Genomic DNA, 20430 nt, shown 5'->3' with positions numbered 1-20430 from the left:
ACCGGGCTTGTGTTCGCCGGAGTTTAGAAGGAAAAGAGGGGATCTTATAAAATTATAAAAGGACTGGATGAGATAGATGCAGGAAAAAAATGTTCCCAGTGTTGGGCGAGTCCAGAACCAGGGGCCACACATTCTAAGAATAAAGGGGAGGCCATTTAAAACTGAGGCGAGAAGGAACTTTTTCACCCAGAGAGTTGTGAATTTGTGGAATTCTCTGCCACAGAGGGCAGTGGAGGCCAAATCACTCGATGGATTTAAGAGAGAGTTAGATAGAGCTCTAGGGGCTAGTGGAATCAAGGGATATGGGGAGAAGGCAGGCACGGGTTACTGATTGTGGACGATCAGCCATGATCACAATGAATGGTGGTGCCCTCTGTGGCAGAGAATTCCACAAATTCACGACTCTTTGGGTGAAAAAGTTGCTTCTCACCTCAGTTTTAAATGGCCTCCCCTTTATTCTTAGACTGTGTGGCCCCTGGTTCTGGACTCGCCCAACATTGGGAACATTTTTCCTGCATCTAGCGTGTCCAGTCCTTTTATAATTTTATAAGATCCCCTCTCATCCTTCTAAACTCCGGCGAACACAAGCCCAACCTTTTCAATCTTTCCTCGTATGACAGTCCCGCCATCCCAGGGATCAATCTTGTGAACCGACGCTGCACTGCCTCAATTACAAGGATGTCCTTCCTCAAATTAGGAGACCAAAACTGTACACAATACTCCAGATGCGGTCTCACCAGGGTCCTGTACAACTGCAGAAGAACCTCTTTACTCCTATACTGAAATCCTCTGGTCAAGAGGGTTAATGAAAATGGCCGAGGGCTGGCTGGAAGGTTGTGGGAATGGACATTATGTGTTGGAAACAAACTGCAGATGCTGGTTAAAATCAAAGGTAGACACAAAATGCTGGAGTAACTCAGCGGCTCAGGCAGCATCAAAGATAATAGAGCAGAGCAAGGCAGACCACTCGACCCAACAAACCGTAGTACGCCACGGCGCCATTTTAGTAGGCATGAACGTGCAGAAACATTTGAAAAGAAAAATAACAAAAATCTGTGAGTTGATAGATGAGATATATTCTGCATTTTAATGGTATCATCAAACATACTGTTCCCCCCAAAACACTGAAAACAGGTGCAGGTGGAGGCCATTCGGCCCTTCGAGCCAGCACCGCCATTCTTTGTGATCATGGCTGATCATCCACAATCAGTAACCCGTGCCTGCCTTCTCCCCATATCCCTCGATTCCACTAGCCCCCAGAGCTCTATCTAACTCTCTCTTAAATCCATCCAGTGAATTGGCCTCCACTGCCCTCTGTGGCAGAGAATTCCACAAATTCACATCTCTCTGGGTGAAAAAAAGTTTTTTTCTCACCTCTGTTTTAAATGGCCTCCCTTTATTCTTAGACTGTGGAACTTTCAGTTATGACTTCCAGTTCCTGCGTGAATCATCTGCCTTTTGGTTGAAGTTTGCCGACACACCCCAATTGATTGAATTGATTGATAGATACAGTATGGAGACGGGCCCCTCAGTCCACTGGGTCCATGGTGAACATCGACATGTACTCCCCCAGCCTCACACATGAAGTCCATGCCGAACATCAACCCCCCAACAAATAGTGTTCCAGGATATTCTTGCTATTGAGGGCGTGCAGCGTAGGTTCACTAGGTTAATTCTCAGAATGGCGGGACTGTCCTATGTTGAAAGACTGGAGCGACTAGGCTTGTATACACTGGAGTTTAGAAGGATGAGAGGAGATCTTATCGAAACATATAGGATTATTAAGGGGTTGGACACGTTAGAGGCAGGAAACATGTTCCCAATGTTGGGGGAGTCCAGAACCAGGGGCCACAGTTTAAGAATAAGGGGTAGGCCATTTAGAACGGAGACGAGGAAAAACATTTTCAGTCAGAGAGTTGTGAATCTGTGGAATTCTCTGCCTCAGAAGGCAGTGGAGGCCAATTCTCTGGATGCATTCAAGAGAGAGCTAGCTAGAGCTCTTAAGGATAGCGGTGTCAGGGGGTATGGGGAGAAGGCAGGAACGGGGTACTGATTGTGGATGATCAGCCATGATCACATTGAATGGCGGTGCTGGCTCGAAGGGCCGGATGGCCTCTATCCTGCACCTATTGTCTATTGTCTATTGTTCAACCCCTGCCTACAGCTCGAGTCCCGGCAACAACCTCGTAAATCTTCTCTCCGTCCTTTCCATTCTGGATATCATTCCTGTAACATGTGCCCTAATGCATTAGATGATACGGCCTCACCAACGTCTCTACACAACTGCAACGTGACCTCCCGACTGCCTGGAATAATCATCTAGTTTCATTGTACTGCATGAGATTCCTGACTGAGATAGAATGGAGACACAACCGATTGCTGATGCTGAAATCGTGCTCTGGATTAACTTGAGCAGGTCAGGCAGCATCTGTGGAGGGGGGTGGGGTTGGACTGCCGATGTTTGGGTCAAGGCACCGGAGTTCAATCTATCTCATTCACTTGTGAGGACATAAGAAATGTGTATGAAGGATCTGCAGATGCTGGTTTAAACCGAAGACAGACACAAAATGCTGGAGTAACTCAGCGGGTCAGGCAGCATCTCCGGAGAGAAGGAATGGGTGACGTTTCGGGTCGAGACCCTTCTTCAGACTGATGTCAGGGTGGAGGGAGATACATAGATAAGGAAGAGTGAAGGTGTGAAAACAGGACGAAGGGAATGGAGATCAAGGGTACGTCGAACAATCCCTGTTCCGGGCGTACACCGGCCCCATCCCCGAACTCTACCTCCACTACACTGACGACTGCATTGGTGCTACCTCTTGCACCCATGCAGAACTCACTGACTTCATACACTTCACTTCCACTTTCCATCCTGCTCTTAAATATACCTGGACTATCTCCGACATCTCTCTCCCGTTTCTGGACCTCACCATCTCCATCACAGGAGACAGACTAGTGACTGACATCTACTACAAACCTACTGACCTTTCTGTCCAGGGCCTCCTCCATTGTCAGAATGAGGCCCAGAGCAAATTGGAGGAACAGCACCTCAAATCTCGTTTGGGTAGTTTACACCCCAGCGGTATGAACATTGACTTCTCTAACTTCAGATAGTCCCTGCTTTCCCTCTCTCTCCATCCCCTCCCTCTTCCCAGTTCTCCCACTAGTCTTCCTGTCTCCGACTACATCCTATCCTTGTCTCGCCCCACTCCCCTGACATCAGTCTGAAGAAGGGTCTCGACCCGAAACGTCACCCATTCCTTTTCTCCGGAGACGCTGCCTGACCCGCTGAGTTACTCCAGCATTTTGTGTCTGCCTACAATGAAAATATAGAAACATAGAAACATAGAAAATAGGTGCAGGAGTAGGCCATTCGGCCCTTCGAGCCTGCACCGCCATTCAATATGATCATGGCTGATCATCCAACTCAGTATCCCGTACCTGCCTTCTCTCCATACCCCCTGATCCCTTTAGCCACAAGGGCCACATCTAACTCCCTCTTAAATATAGCCAATGAACTGGTCTCAACTACCTTGATAGATCTATTGTTAGCTGGGAGAAGGTAACGAAGCAAACAAAGATCAAATGTAGTCGGAGACTGGTTGGAGGACTGGGAAGGGGGAGGGATGGAGGGAGGGGGGAAGGAAGGGCTACTTGTTTGAGATGCTGCCAGTCCCGCTGAGTTACTCCTGCATTTTGTGTCTATCTGAGGACATACGAAGGTAGGTAAATACTCCGTGCCTGATCAGATACTGTCTGAAGCTGGAGGAGAAATTGCAGGGACCCTGGTGGAGATGCATGAATCATCATTAGGCACAGATTAGATGCCAGACGACTGGGTGACTAATTTTGTGCCTGTATTTAAGAAGAGCTGCAAAGAAAGACCTGGGTTACTACAGATCACTCAGGCAAACACCTGTGGTGGGAAAGTCGCTGGAGAGGATTCTGAGGGGTAAGATATACGTGTATTTGGAAAGACGGGAGTTGATTAGATGCTGGTTTAAAACAAAGATAGACACAAAAAACTGGCATAACTCATTAGACAATAGACAATAGGTGCAGGAGGAGGCCATTCGGCCCTTCGAGCCAGCACAGCCATTCAATGTGATCATGGCTGATCATTCTCAATCAGTACCCCGTTCCTGCCTTCTCCCCATACCCCCTGACTCCGCTATCCTTAAGAGCTCTATCTAGCTCTCTCTTGAATGCATTCAGAGAATTGGCCTCCACTGCCTTCTGAGGCAGAGAATTCCACAGAACTCAGCAGCTCCGGCTCCAGATTTGCTGCCTGTCCCACTGAGTTACTCCAGCTTTTTGTGTCTATCGTGCGTATTAATTTCCCTGACTGCTGGCCAGCAAGGCAAAAGCCTTTCTCACCATCCTTTCTACCTGTGGTGCCACTTCCAGGCAAATAATATACTTGTGGTCCTCCGTTCTACAATACTCCCCGGCACTCTCCCATTCACTGTGAAGGTTCTGCCCCAGTTTGGCTTCTTGAAATCCAACCTCACACCGTCTGAATGAAACGCCATTTGCCATTCGTCTGCCCACTTGGCCAGCTCACCAAGATCTCACTGTGATTCTTGATAACCACCTTCACTGCCAGCGATCCCACCTGCCTTAGTTTATCTGCAAACCAACTATTCGTGTCTTGCACTTTCTCATCCAAATCATTGTTATTCATAGGGGTTGCCAACTTCCTCACTCCCAAATAAGGGACAAAAGATGACGTCACCGCCCCGCGCCCCACGTGACCTCATCCAGTCGGCGGTCATGTGCTCCCGCTCCGCCAATGGCGGCCGCCCGGGCCGGGAGGCGGGTTGCCAGGCAACCTTTGTTAGGCGGTGCCCGGGCCTCTGAGCCGACAGTGTCCGGGCCTACAGTGTCCGGGCCTACACTGTCCGGGCCTACAGTGTCCGGGCCTATACTGTCCGGGCCTACAGTGTCCGGGCCTACACTGTCCGGGCCTACACTGTTCGGGCCTACACTGTCCGGGCCTACACTGTCCCGGCCTACACTGTCCGGGCCTACAGTGTCCGGGCCTACACTGTCCGGGCCTACACTGTTCGGGCCTACACTGTCCGGGCCTACACTGTCCCGGCCTACACTGTCTGGGCCTACACTGTCCGGGCCTACAGCACCCCCCGGGCCTAATACAGGACAAGGGCGGTCCGTATGGGACAAACCAATTTAGCCCAATATACGGGATGTCCCGGCTAATACGGGACAGTTGGCAACCCTAGTTATAGATGAAAAATAGCAATGGGTCCAGCACCTATTCCTGAGGCACACCACTAGTCTCAGGCCTCTGGTGTGGAAAACAATCTGCCACCACCACCCTCTGCTTCCTACCATGAAGCTAATTCTATATCCAGTTAGCTAGTTCTCCCTGGACTCCATGTGATAGAAACATAGAAAAATAGAAAATAGGTGCAGGAGTAGGCCATTCGGCCCTTCGAGCCTGTACGCACCGCCATTCAATATGATCATGGCTGATCATCCAACTCAGTATCCTGTACCTGCCTTCTCTCCATACCCCCTGATCCCTTTAGCCACAAGGGCCACATCTAACTCCCTCTTAAATATAGCCAATGAACTGGCCTCAACTACCCTCTGTGGCAGAGAATTCCACAGATTCACCACTCTCTGTGTGAAATAAAACATTCTCATCTCGGTCCTAAAAGACTTCCCCCTTATCCTTAAACTGTGACCACTTGTTCTGGACTTCCCCAACATCGGGAACAATCTTCCTGCATCTAGCCTCTCCAACCCCTTAAGAATTTTGTAAGTTTCTATAAGATCCCCCCTCAATCTTCTAAATTCCAGCGAGTACAAGCCGAGTCTATCCAGTCTTTCTTCATATGAAAGTCCTGCCATCCCAGGGATCAATCTGGTGAACCTTCTCTGTACTCCCTCTATGGCAAGAATGTCTTTCCTCAGATTAGGAGACCAAAACTGTACACCAAAACTGATCTAACCTTCCAGAGCAGCTGGCCGTGCAGAAGCCTGACCTTGCTTGTCCATGTAGGCTGCGTCTATGGTCCTGGCCTCATCTTCCTTCTTCTAAAATCAAATTCATGAGAAACGATCTCCTCAATACAAAACCAGGCTGACCGTTCCTAATCAACGATAGACACAAAAACCTGGAGTAACTCAGCGGGTCAGGCAGCGTCTCCAGAGAGAAGGAATGGGTGATGTTTTGAAGGGTCTTGACCCAGAGGTGCTGCCTGTCCCGCTGAGTTCCTCCAGTCTTTTGTGCCCATCTTCAGTTTAAACCAGCATCTGCAGTTCCTTCCTACAAATGACTATGGACGTTGGCCCAGTATGGTGCAGTTGGTGAGCTCCCACATGGATTATTACGTCCAGTTTTGGTCATTCTGGTGCGGGAAAGATGCCATTAAACTGGAACGAATGCAGGGATTTACAGGGATGTCGTTCAGACAATGGCCTGAAACACAGGGAGAGGCTGAGCAGGCTGGGCCTTCACTTCTCAGAGCGCAGGAGGATGAGGGGTGATCTGAGAGTGGTGTATAAAATCACGAGGGAAACCGATGGAGTGAATACACAAATGATTCTACCCAAGGTTGGTCTGAAGAAGGGTCTCGACCCGAAACGTCACCCATTCCTTCTGTCCTGAGATGCTGCCTGACCCGCTGAGTTACTCCAGCATTTTGTGAATAAATATCTTCCCAAGGTAGGGATCTAGAGAGCATTGGGTTTAAGGTGAGAGGGGAAAGATTTGAATGAATGATCAGCCATGATCACATTGAATGGCGGTGCTGGCTCGAAGGGCCGAATGGCCTCCTCCTGCACCTATTGTCTATTGTCTATTTAATAATTCAATGACACTTTATTGCCGCATGTACTTTGCTTTGTTTTGCGAACAACCCAATAAAGGCAAACCGCAAAAGCAACTTTTTCAGTCAGAGAGTTGTGAATCTGTGGAATTCTCTGCCTCAGAAGGCAGTGGAGGCCAATTCTCTGAATGCATTCAAGAGAGAGCTAGATAGAGCTCTTAAGGATAGCGGAGTCAGGGGGTATGGGGAGAAGGCAGGAACGGGGTACTGATTGAGAATGATCAGCCATGATCACATTGAATGGCGGTGCTGGCTCGAAGGGCCAAATGGCCTCCTCCTGCACCTATTGTCTATTGTCTATTGTTGTCGGACGACAGGCCTCAGCTGGGCAGCGCACAAGTGTGGCCATGATTCTGGCGTCTGCGGTTACAAACGTTGACCGAACAGTCCTATCGACCTATCAGTTTGAAGAAGGGTCTCGACCCGAAACGTCACCCATTCCTTCTCTCCCGAGATGCTGCCTGTCCTGCTGAGTTACTCCAGCATTTTGTGAATAAATCGATTTGTACCAGCATCTGCAGTTATTTTCTTATAGTCCTATCGACCTTCTGCTGCCATCCCTGGCTGCTGTTTCTCCCCTCCTCCCCACTCCGTCAGGCCCCTCCCTTCGTTCTCTGGACCCCCATCCTTAGCCCCCCCCATGGCTGGCCCTCCTCACTGTCCAACGGCCCCCCCTCGCTCTCAGTCGGGCCCACGTCACTCTCGATGACCCTCCTCCCCCTCCCTCCCAGTGGTTGGCCGCGTGCCCCTCCCTCCCTCCCTCCCAGCCGTGGGCCCCTCCCTCCCTCCCAGCCGTGGGCCGCGTGCACCTCCTCCCTCCCAACCGTGTGCCCCTCCCTCCCTCCCAGCCGTGGGCCCCTCCTCCCTCCCTACCGTGTGCCCCTCCTCCCTGCCTGCCGTGGGCTACGGGCCCCTCCCTCCCAGCCGTGGGCCCCTCCTCCCTCCCAACGCGTGTCCGCGTGCCCCTCCTCCCTCCCAACGCGTGCCCGCGTGCCCCTCCTCCCTCCCAGCCGTGGGCTACGTGCCCTTCCCTCCCTCCCAGCCGTGGGCCCCTCCCTCCCAGCCGTGGGCGACGTGCCCCTCCCTCCCTCCCAGCCGTGGGCCCTTCCCTCCCTCCCAGCCGTGGGCCCCTCCCTCCCAGCCATGGGCCCCTCCCTCTCGGCCGTGGGCCCCTCCCTCCCGGCCGTGGGCCCCTCCCTCCCAACCGTGGGCCCCTCCCTCCCTCCCAGCCATGGGCCCCTCCTCCCTCCCAACCGTGTGCCCCTCCTCCCTGCCTGCCGTGGGCTACGGGCCCCTCCCTCCCAGCCGTGGGCCCCTCCTCCCTCCCAACGCGTGTCCGCGTGCCCCTCCCTCCCTCCCAGCCGTGGGCTACGGGCCCCTCCCTCCCAGCCGTGGGCCCTTCCCTCCCTCCCAGCCGCGGGCCCCTCCCTCCCAGCCATGGGCCCCTCCCTCTCGGCCGTGGGCCCCTCCCTCCCAGCCGTGGGCCCCACCCTCCCAGCCGTGGGCCCCTCCCTCCCTCCCAGCCGTGGGCCGTGGGCCCCTCCCTCGCGGCCGTGGGGCCCTCCCTCCCGGCCGTGGGCCCCTCCCAGCCGTGGACCCCTCCCTCCCTCCCAGCCGTGGGCCGTGGGCCCCTCCTCGCTCTCGGCCGCCTGGGCCCCGTCGGTGCCGGTGGAGGGGGCCGAGCTCGCAGTGGGATGGACGGCCGGGCCCTCGGTGGTCAGACAGCGGGGCCCTGTGTCCGTGGCAGGCGGGTGGGCCGGGCATGCCGGGGGTCTCGGCCCTCGTTCGCCGCGGTACACCTCCTCTGGTTTTACACTCCACTCCTTGTTTTCCTCGCTGATCCGATTCCACCTTTTGCTCCCCTTTGTCTTCAGCTTTGGTTACTATCTCCACTCACCCTTCCCTCATCTGCCGCACATCCGCTCCTCACCAGCTCTACTCCAGTTTAGTTTAGAGATACAGCGCGGAAACAGGCCCTTCGGCCCATTGAGTCCGCGCCGACCAGCGATCCCCGCACACTAACACTATCCTACACACACTAGGGACAGTTTACACACACACCCAGCCAATTAACCTACGAACATGTACGTCTTTGGAGTGTTGGAGGAAACTGAAGATCTCTGAGAAAACCCACGCAGGTCACGGGGAGAACGTACAAACTCCGTCCGCACTGATGTTACGAAGGATAGGAGAGTTGTCCCTGACATCAGTCTGAAGAAGGGTCTCGACCCGAAACGTCGCTCATTCCTTCTCTCCTGAGATGCTGCCTGACCTGCTGAGTTACTCCAACATTTTGTGAATAAATACCTTCCTGAGTGTACAAGCTCATCTTCATCAAAAAACTGGAGGAACTCAGTGGGTCAGGCAGTATCTGTGCAAGGAAATGTACAGGGGATATTCTGGGTCGGAGCAGAGGGGCGATGGCTGGGAGAAAGGGGTGAGGGGTGGGGAGAATGTTGGCAATGGAACGGCACATCCCGGTGAGGAGTGGCTGACCGGCAGATGAGGGTGTTGTGGGAGAGATGGGTGGAGATCGTAACTAAAGCTGGAGGTGAAGAGTGGAGAAGACAAAAGGGAGCAATTTTTGATTGGTACGGGTGTCAGGGGTCATGGGGAGAACGCTGGAGAATGGGGTAAGGAGGGAGAGAGAGATCAGCCATGATTGAATGGCGGAGGAGACTTGATGGGCCGAATGGCCTAATTCTACTCCTATCACTTATGACTTAGGGCGGCACGGTGGCGCAGCGGTAGAGTTGCTGCCTTACAGCGAATGCAGCGCCGGAGACTCAGGTTCCATCCCGACTACGGGCGCCGTCTGTACGGAGTTTGTACGTCCTCCCCGTGACCTGCGTGGGTTTTCTCCGAGATCTTCGGTTTCCTCCCACACTCCAAAGACGTACAGGTTTATAGGCTAATTGACTTGGTGTGTGTGTAAAACCATCCTACCACAACCAGAGAGCAGTGCTGAACTACTATCTACCTCATTGGTGACCCTCGGACTATCCTTGATCGGACTTTGCTGGCTTTACCTTGCACTAAACGTTATTCCCTTCATCATGTATCTGTACACAGTGAATGGCTCCATCGTAATCAGGTATTGTCTTTCTTATAATTGGTTAGCACGCAACAAAACCTTTCACTGTACCTCAGTACACGTGACAATAAACTAAACTGAACTAATACACATCATCCTCACCTTAAACCAGTGCCCTCTCACCTTAAACCTCTGCCCTCTCACCTTAAACCTCTGCCCTCTCACCTTAAACCTCTGCCCTCTCACCTTAAACCTGTGCCCTCTCACCTTAAACCTGTGCCCTCTCACCTTAAACCTGTGCCCTCTCACCTTAAACCTGTGCCCTCTCACCTTAAACCTGTGCCCTCTCACCTTAAACCCGCGCCCTCTCACCTTAAACCTGTGCCCTCTCACCTTAAACCTGTGCCCTCTCACCTTAAACCAGTGCCCTCTCACCTTAAACCTCTGCCCTCTCACCTTAAACCTGCGCCCTCTCACCTTAAACCTGCGCCCTCTCACCTTAAACCTGCGCCCTCTCACCTTAAACCTGCGCCCTCTCACCTTAAACCTGCGCCCTCTCACCTTAAACCTGTGCCCTCTCACCTTAAACCTCTGCCCTCTCACCTTAAACCAGTGCCCTCTCACCTTAAACCTGTGCCCTCTCACCTTAAACCAGTGCCCTCTCACCTTAAACCTGTGCCCTCTCACCTTAAACCTCTGCCCTCTCACCTTAAACCTCTGCCCTCTCACCTTAAACCTGCGCCCTCTCACCTTAAACCTGTGCCCTCTCACCTTAAACCAGTGCCCTCTCACCTTAAACCAGTGCCCTCTCACCTTAAACCTGCGCCCTCTCACCTTAAACCTGCGTCCTCTCACCTTAAACCTGCGCCCTCTCACCTTAACCCTGCGCCCTCTCACCTTAAACCTGTACCCTCTGTCTGGGGAGAAGTGTGTGATTATTCACCTTATCTATGCACCTCATGATTTCATTAAGGCCGATCACTGCCGACCACTCACTTACATCCTAATGACCCCTTCCCTCCTCTCCCTGTGAGTTTAGTTTAGAGATACAGCACGGAAACAGGCCCTTCGGCCCACCGAGTCCCTGCCGACCAACGATCCCCGCACACTGACACTATCCTACACACACACGTGAGGGACAATTTACAATTATGCTGAAGCCAATTAACCTCCAAACCTGCACAGAAAGCCCACGCGGGTCACGGGGAGAACGTGCAAACTCCGTACAGACAGCGCCCGTGGTTAGGATGGAACCCGGGTCTCTGGCGCAGTGAGGCAGCAACCCTACCGCTGTGCCACTGTGTCAGGGATGGGAGGGGGAACGAGTTGTGACTGTCTTCTCCTCTCTTCCCTGAGGAGCGAGTCTCAGGATGAGACCACCGGGGACGAGGGAGGGAGGGGGTAGGGAAGGATGCCAGTCCCACCGGACAAATACATCTAGTCACGAAGAGGAAATATTTTCACGCTTTGCTAAAGAGATTTTTCCCTTTTGGCTCGGAGAAGATAAAAATAATCTGGGTCTGAGTGGCAAGAGAAAGTAGGCCATTGACACCTGAAGGTTTTCCATCTGTCCTTGGCAGGGAGAGCTGGGAATTACACTGGCTGCCTGTCGGGGGGATGGGGCCAGTGTCTCTCTCTCTCTGTCAGTCTAGAAACGGACCCTGCCTGCATTAGCTGGAGTCAAGCACTTTAACCAGACAAGAGGCGATCAATCGCGGGGAGGCAGGGAACGAGGAGAGGCACAGCTTGCCCCTGGTGGCCCCTCCGTCCCTCAGCAATGTTGAGTTCAGTTTATCCCCACTTGCACCGAGCGAGGTACAGTGAAAAGCTTTTCCTTGCGTGCGGAACTCAGACAACGGAAAGGCAATGAATGATTACAATCGAGCTATTTACAGTGCGCAGATACATGATAAGGTAGACACAAAATGCTGGAGTAACTCAGCGGGTCAGGCAGCATTTCGGGAGGGAAGGAATGGGTGACGTTTCGGGTCGAGACCCTTCTTCAGACTGACCGATGTGATGTGCGATAAGGGAATAATGTTCAGTGCAAGGTAAAGCCAGTAAAGACCGATCAAGGATAGTCCGAGGGTCACCAAAGAGGTCGGTAGTAGTTCAGCACTGCTCTCTGGTTGTGGTAGGATGGTTCAGTTGCCTGATAACAGCTGGGAAGAAACTGTCCCTGAATCTGGAGGTGTGTGTTTCCACACTTCTGTACCTCTTGCCCGATGGGAGAGGGAGAAGAGGGAGTGGCCGGGGTGAGACTGGTCCTTGATGATGCTGCTGGCCTTGCCGAGGCAGCGTGAGGTGTAGATGCGATAGGCCTTTATTTAATCCCAGGAGGGAAATTGATCTGCCAACAGTCATAAAACACAAAATACATGATACGTGAAATTAAAGTGACACGTGGAAAGGATTGGAGATGTGCAAAGATTGGGGGGGGGGGGGGGGGGGGAGGGGGTGAGGGGAGTCAGTCTCAGTCTACCCCAGGACAGAAGGGGGAGGAGTTGTACAGTTTGATAGCCACAGGGAAGAAGGATCTCCTGTGGCGTTCTGTGCTGTATCTCAGTGGGACCAGTCTGTTGCTGAAGGTGCTCCTCAGGTTGACCAGTGGGTCATGGAGGGGGGAGCTGTATTGTCCAGGGTATAAATGGTGGAACTGCAGTCTCGTCAATCAGCCGCTGGTCTCCGGTCAGGCCATGGGGCAAGGAGCGCTGCAGGAAGCAGAAGGAGCAGAAGCCAATGCCTCTGTGTACCACAGGAGTCGGCCTCACACTAGGCTTGTATACACTGGAATGTCGAAGGATGAGAGGAGATCTTATAGAAACGTATAAGATTATTAAGGGGTTGGACACGTTAGAGGCAGGAAACATGTTCCCAATGTTGGGGGAGTCCAGAACCAGGGGCCACAGTTTAAGAATAAGGGGCCGGCCATTTAGAACGGAGATGAGGAAAAACTTTTTCAGTCAGAGAGTTGTGAATCTGTGGAATTCTCTGCGTCAGAAGGCAGTGGAGGCCAATTCTCTGAATGCATTCAAGAGAGAGCTAGATAGAGCTCTTAAGGATAGCGGAGTCAGGGGGTATGGGGAGAAGGCAGGAACGGGGTACTGATTGAGAATGATCAGCCATGATCACATTGAATGGCGGTGCTGGCTCGAAGGGCCGAATGGCCTCCTCCTGCACCTATTGTCTATTGTCGTGGGAGGTCATTTGGCCCGTTGAGTCCGGGACAGCTCTTGGGAAGAATACATCGCGCGGGATTAACTCAGCGGGTCAGCCACATCTCAGGAGGACATGTTCATAAGTGATAGTGGCAGAAGGAGGCTATTTGTTCCATCGTGTTCACTCCGCCATTTAATCAATGCTGATCTATCTTTCACTCTCAACCCCATTCTCCTGCCTTCCATGCATAACCCATGACACCCGGAATAATCAACACTCTGCCAATCTCTGCCTTAAAAAAACATCAATTGACGATCTCCAGAACCATCTGCAGCAAAGAATTCCACAGATTCACCACCCTCTGACTAAAGACATTCCCTCTCACCTCCATTCTATAAGGTACTAGACCAAGTGGACCCGTTGGGCCCAAACCTCTCCTGCATTGGTGCAGCACCCTCTCCTTCCCCCCTCTCCCCCTTCCCCTCCCCCTCCCCTCCCCCCTCCCCTCCCCCTTCCCCTCCCTCCTTCCCCTCCTCCCACGCCATCCCCCTCAACCCCCCTGACCCTCCCTCCTCCCCTCTCCCTCCAGTACCTCTCAACGGGGTACTGATTGACAAAGATCAGCCATGATCACAGTGAACGGCGGTGCTGGCTCGAAGGGCCGAATGGCCTCCTTCTACACCTGTTGTCTATTGTCTATTGAGTGCCGGGGTGGTGGTGGTGGCAGATATGAGGAGGCTTTTGGATAGGCACGCGGACATACAGGGAATGTAGGGATAGGGGTCACGTGTGGGCGGAGGAGGTAGGTTTAATTTGACATTGTGTTGAGCACGGGCATTGTTCATGTTTGCGCCCTTCCATCTTCTCAGCGGGACGTCATTTGGGACGGAGACAAAGAACACCTCCACAGATCAGTGAATCTTTGAAGTTCTCTACCTCAGCATTATGGATCAACTTCAAACGGAGATCAATGGCTTTCTTGACTTTAGAGGGTGTGTGGAATGTGAGGACACGACACGGAAACTTTGCTGAGGAACAAATCAGCTGTGATTTTGCAGAATGGCAGAGCAGGCTTGAGGAGCCAAATGGTTCGTTCCTGCGCCTTCTTCTTATGTCATTCAGAGCTCGTAGCCTGGCTGGGCTGTGCTGTTGTGGAAGGGGCCACAGTTTGAGAATAAGGGGTAGGCCATTTAGAACGGAGATGAGGAAGAACTTTTTCAGTCAGAGGGTGGTGAAGGTGTGGAATTCTCTGCCTCAGAAGGCAGTGGAGGCCAGTTCGTTGGATGCTTTCAAGAGAGAGCTGGATAGAGCTCTTAAGGATAGCGGAGTGAGGGGGTATGGGGAGAAGGCAGGAACGGGGTACTGATTGAGAGTGATCAGCCATGATCGCATTGAATGGCGGTGCTGGCTCGAAGGGCTGAATGGCCTACTCCTGCACCTATTGTCTATTGTCTATTGTCTATTGTATCACACACAGCTTTTTGTGTCCCGCCCCCCTGACATCAGTCTGAAGAAGGGTCTCGACCCGAAACGTCACCCATTCCTTCTCTCCTGAGATGCTGCCTGACCTGCTGAGTTACTCCAGCATTTTGTGAATAAATACCTTCGATTTGTACCAGCATCTGCAGTTATTTTCTTATACACACACTCACCTGGAACTATTAATTTAGTTCAGAGATACAGCGCGGAAGCAGGCCCTTCAGCCCACCGAGTCCGCACCGACCAGCGATCCCCGCACACATTAACACTATCCTACACACACACACACTAGGGACAATTTTACATTCATACCGAGACAATTAACCTACAAACCTGCACGTCTTTGGAGTGTGGGAGGAAACCGAAGATCTCGGAGAAAACCCACACAGGTCACGGGGAGAGCGTACAAACTCCGTACAGACGGCGCCCGTAGTCGGGATGGAACCCGGGTCTCCGGCGCTGTGAGGCAGCAACTCTACCGCTGAGCCTCCGTGCCACCCTGATACATGAGCACAAACCAAGATTAAGTGCAAAGGGTACAGAAACAGTTCACGGAGACCGGATTCAAGAGCCGCAAGGTTTTGGTGCCATTTTGAAAGTCCAGGCTGCAGCTGGTGATAAAGGCCCGTTGCCCTGGTTACAGAACCGCCAGCCATCGCCTCGACTTGGATTGTCCATGTACACCGTCACTCCTCTCCTCGCCCGGCCACCTTCGGCCTTTGTTCCCCAGGGGTGCCTCTAGGGTTGCCAACTTCCTCACTCCCAAATAAGGGACAGATGTGGGGGGAGAGAGGAAGAGAGAGAGAGAGAGAGAGGGGAGAAACGGGGGGAGATAGGGGGGAGGAGGAGAGAGAGAGAAAAGGAAGGGAGAGAGAGGGGAGAGGGAGAGAGAGGGGGGATGGGAGAGAGAGAGAGAAACGGGGGGAGATGGGGGGGAGGGAAGAGAGGGGGAGAGAGAGAGAAAAGGAAGGGAGAGGGAGAGAGAGAGAAGAGAGAGAGAAACGGGGAGAGAAGAGAGGGGGAGAGAGAGAGAGAGGAAAAGAGAGGGGAGAGAGAGATATCTTGTACCGCTGGATAGAGCTCTTAAGGATAGCGGAGTCAGGGGATATGGGGAGAAGGCAGGAACGGGGTACTGATTGAGAATGATCAGCCATGATCACATTGAATGGCGGTGCTGGCTCGTAGGGCCGAATGGCCTCCTCCTGCACCTATTGTCTATTGTCTATTGTTCTATCTGGGACACGTGACAATAAACACTCTTGACTCTCTCTGTAAACACACAGGCCTCTGCTCACTCTGATGAGAGGAGATCTTGTCGAAATGTATAAGATTATTAAGGGGTTGGACACATTAGAGGCAGGAAACATGTTCCCAATGTTGGGGGAGTCCAGAACAAGGGGCCACAGTTTAAGAATAAGGGGTCGGCCATTTAGAACTGAGATGAGGAAAAACTTTTTCAGTCAGAGAGTTGTGAATCTGTGGAATTCTCTGCCTCAGAAGGCAGTGGAGGCCAATTCTCTGAATGCATTCAAGAGAGAGCTGGATAGAGCTCTTAAGGATAGCGGAGTCAGGGGGTATGGGGAGAAGGCAGGAACGGGGTACTGATTGAGAATGATCAGCCATGATCACATTGAATGGCGGTGCTGGCTCGAAGGGCCGAATGGCCTCCTCCTGCACCTATTGTATATTGTTTAATGTCATTGTTCTATCTGACACTCTTGACTCTCTCTGTAAACACACAGCCCTCTGCTCACTCTGCAAGAATTCCAACATTGTTATTAATGCCGCTGACAAGGGAGGTGCCACTGTGGTTCGGCGGCTGACCGCTTGTATGCTGAGGCCAGGCGCCAGCCCTTGGAATCCCCCTCCTCACACCTAACCATGGACACTGCAGACGAACACCAGGCCACCGACCGTCTCCCTGACTGTTACTGATCTCCGCACCGCTTCCAAAGCCTCCAACCTCATTGTCGTTCCTCAGGCCCCGCACTGCCCACTTCTACCTCCGGCCCAGCACCCACAAACAGGGCTGCCCTGGCAGACCATTGCTCCTGCCCCAACAAACTCCTGCACGGTGGCGCAGCGGTAGAGTTGCTGCCTTACAGCGAACGCAGCGCCGGAGACCCGGGTTCCATCCCGACTACGGGCGCCGTCTGTACGGAGTTTGCACGTTCTCCCCGCGACCTGCGTAGGTTTTCTCCGAGATCTTCGGTTTCCTCCCACACTCCAAAGACGTGCAGGTTTGTAGGTTAATTGGCTCGGTAAATGTAAAGATTGTCCCTAGTGGGTGTAGGATAGTGTTAATGTGCGGGGATCGCTGGTCGGCGCGGACCCGGTGGGCCGAAGGGCCTGTTGGACAATCAAGTCACAGCTGTGGTAAAAGCCAGTTTCTTCCAGCTTCGAACCATAGCTAAAATCAAACCATTCCTCGAATTTGACGACATTGAAAAAATCATCCACGCATTCATTTCCTCCCGCCTAGACTACTGCAACTCCCTATACACTGGGATCAGCCAATCATCCCTGTCCCGTCTGCAATTGGTCCAAAACGCCGCAGCGAGACTCCTGACGGGTACCCGTAAAAGGGACCACATCACCCCAATTCTGGCCTCTCTCCACTGGCTCCCAGTACAGTACAGAATCAACTTCAAGCTCCTCCTATTCACATACAAAGCCCTAAACGGGCTTGCCCCCCCCATATCAAACATCTTCTAACCCACCACTCTATCTCCAGGTCCCTCAGGTCGGCCGACTTGGGGCTACTCACTATCCCGCGGTCTAGGCTTAAGCTCAGGGGTGACCGCGCTTTTGCGGTTGCAGCTCCTAGACTGTGGAACAGCATCCCTCTCCCCATCAGAAACTTGCAGAAACATTTAAAAAGAAAGATAACAAAAATCTGTGAGTTGATAGATGAGATATATTCTGCATTTTAATGGTATCATCACACATACGGTTCCCCCAAAACACTGATTACACTGCGAGAGGCAGAGCGAACGGCGGGTTTTGCTTACTAAAATGGCGGACGTTACGCTCCTTTGCACACTACACTTGAGTATCGGCGATTTTGACGGAGTGGTTCATCTTGCTCCTCTAGTATCTTGTTCCAGGCCTACACTGGCCCTATCTCCCAATATTTTCTGTCACGTTGATGACCGCATTGGGGCTTCCTCCTGCACCCGTGCAGAACGCGTTGGTTTCATTAACTTCAACACTGACTTCCACCCTGCCCTCACATTTACCTGGACTACCTCTGACACCTATGGGTGCCAACTTCCTCACTCCCACATACGAAGACAAGGTGACGTCACCGCCCCGTGCTCCACGTGACCTCACCCAGCCAGCGGCCACGTGCTCCCGCTCCACCAATGGCGGCCGCCCGGGCCGGGAGGCGGGTTGCAACGCTACCTCCGTTAAGCAGTGCCCGGGCCTATGGACCTACACTGTCTGGAGCTAAAACATCAGAAACGTAGAGTGTTGGGGCCTACAGTGTCCGGGCCTACACTATCCGGGCCTACACTGTCCGGGTCTACAGCATCGGGGCCTACAGCTTCGGGGCCGACAGTGTCCGGACCTACATTGTCTGGGCCTACACTGTCGGGGCCTACACTGTCCAGACCTACATTGTCCGGGCCTACACTGTCCGGGCCTACACTGTCCGGGCCTACACCGCCCCCGGGCCTAATACGGGACAAGGGCGGTCCTGTACGGGACAAACCAATTTAGCCCAAAGTACGTGATGGCCCGGCTAATACGGGACAGTTGGCAATCCTACTGACAACTCTCCCCCCCTTTCCTGATCTCTCTGTCTCTATAACAGGGGCAAAATCTCTGCTGACATCTACTACAAACCTACCAACTCCCAGTTCCCGACTACACTCTCTCCCACCCTGCCTCTGGTAGAGACGCTATCCCCTGCTCTCAATCTTTGCTGCATTTGCTCCCAATTTCCATTCTATAACATCTGAGATGTCTTCTTTCTTTAGAAAACATGGTTTCCCCCTGAGGTGAGAACAGAGGAGAGAGAGGAGGGGGGAGTTACTTAAAACTGGAGAACTCAATGTTCATGCTCAGTCTGAAGAAGGGTCCCAACCCAAAACGTCACCCAACCTTTTTCTCCAGAGATGCTGCCTGACCCGCTGAGTTACACCAGCATTTTGTGACTATCTTCAGTGTTGATATTTAGACACAAAATGCTGGTGTAACTCAGCGGGACAGGCAGCATCTCTGGAGAGAAGGAATGGGTGACGTTTCAGGTCGAGACCCTTCTTCAGACTGCCCATTCCTTCTCTCCAGAGATGCTGCCTGACCCGCTGAGTTACTCCAGCATTTTGTGTCTATCTTCGATTTAAACCAGCATATGCAGTTTATAGATTTTTAGATTTAGATTTAGAAAGACAGCGCGTAAACAGGCCCTTCGGCCCACCGGGTCCGCGCCGCCCAGCGATCCCCGCACACTGACACTATCCTACACCCACTAGGGACAATTTTTTACATTTGCCCAGCCAATTAACCTACATACCTGCACGTCTTTGGAGTGCGGGAGGAAACCGAAGATCTCGGAGAAAACCCACGCAGGTCACGGGGAGAACGTACAGACAGCGCCTGTAGTCCGGATCGAACCTGAGTCTCCGGCGCTGCATTCGCTGTAAGGCAGCAACTCTACCGCTGTGCCACCGTGCCGCACCAGTTCTTTCCTACACGTTCAGTGTTGATATTGTTAGACACAAAATGCTGGAGTAACTCAGCGGGACAGGCAGCATTGTTGGCATTGGAAGATATCCAAGTGGAATATCAGCATGTGTTAGGAATGAGGGAGAAAACTGGAGCACCCGGTGAGAAACGACAGTCAGAGGGAGGGGTTGCAAGCTCCTGAGATCTGGATCGAACCTGGGTCCATAGCGCTGAGACGTAACGGCACGAGGTGTTTCTTCATCGTGTCTCCTTGAAGGAAACTTGACCTAAATCTGAGTCAAGACCCACCACTGTGATTGTCACTTCACTGCCTCCCCAGTTCTGGGGCAATTAGCAGCAGACAATGAGTGTTGGCAGGGCAGTCACATCCGAATCCTGTTAACAAATACATCAAAAGGAAGTGCCTGGGATGAGAGGCATAATTAGTGCGTGCTGTTTACAGGGCCAGATGCCCGTTGGACACGTGGGCCGAGGAATTTATCAGCGAGCCTTGTTACAGAAGCCATAAACCAAAGCCTTATAGAAAAGATGTGGCTTCAAAATTTGATGTAAACATCTGAAAAAAAAAAGTTTCGTGAGGTTTATGAGTTCTGTTGAAAACAAATTGTTTCCTGGGCTGGTGTGGTGAAGAAATAAATCTGTAGTTGCAGCCGCAATGTGGCACAAGGGACAAAGTAATCTTTTCTTCATTCTTCATTCTGTCATCTCTGGCAAAGAGGGGGATCTTATCAAAACGTATAAGATTATTAAGGGGTTGGACACGTTAGAGGCAGGAAACACTTTCCCAATGTTGGGGGAGTCCAGAACAAGGGGCCACAGTTTAAGAATAAGGGGTCGGCCATTTAGAACTGAGATGAGGAAAAACCTTTTTCAGTCTGAGAGTTGTAAATCTGTGGAATTCTCTGCCTCAGAAGGCAGTGGAGGCCAATTCTCTGAATGCATTCAAGAGAGAGCTAGATAGAGCTCTTAAGGATAGCGGAGTCAGGGGGTATGGGGAGAGGGCAGGAACGGGGTACTGATTGAGAATGATCAGCCATGATCACATTGAATGGTGGTGCTGGCTCGAAGGGCCGAATGGCCTCCTCCTGCACCTATTGTCTATTGAGTCTGGAATGAGTGCATGTTAAAGTAGGGCTCCCCCTTCCTTTCTGCCCAGTTACATTGTGGGTCGAGGAGCTGGAGAGGGTGATTCAGGGCTTGAAAGGTCCC

At 52.4% G+C, this 20430-nt stretch overlaps 1 protein-coding gene across 1 annotated transcript in view; it reads right to left on the bottom strand.

Annotated features, from left to right (window-relative positions):
- Positions 1 to 20430, bottom strand: part of LOC144611369 (protein shisa-8-like) — a 136588-nt gene that overhangs the window by 73255 nt on the left and 42903 nt on the right.

Source organism: Rhinoraja longicauda, chromosome 40 (genome assembly GCF_053455715.1).
Source record: "Rhinoraja longicauda isolate Sanriku21f chromosome 40, sRhiLon1.1, whole genome shotgun sequence".
NCBI lineage: Eukaryota > Metazoa > Chordata > Chondrichthyes > Rajiformes > Arhynchobatidae > Rhinoraja > Rhinoraja longicauda.
This window is presented reverse-complemented; position numbering and strand designations above follow the sequence as displayed.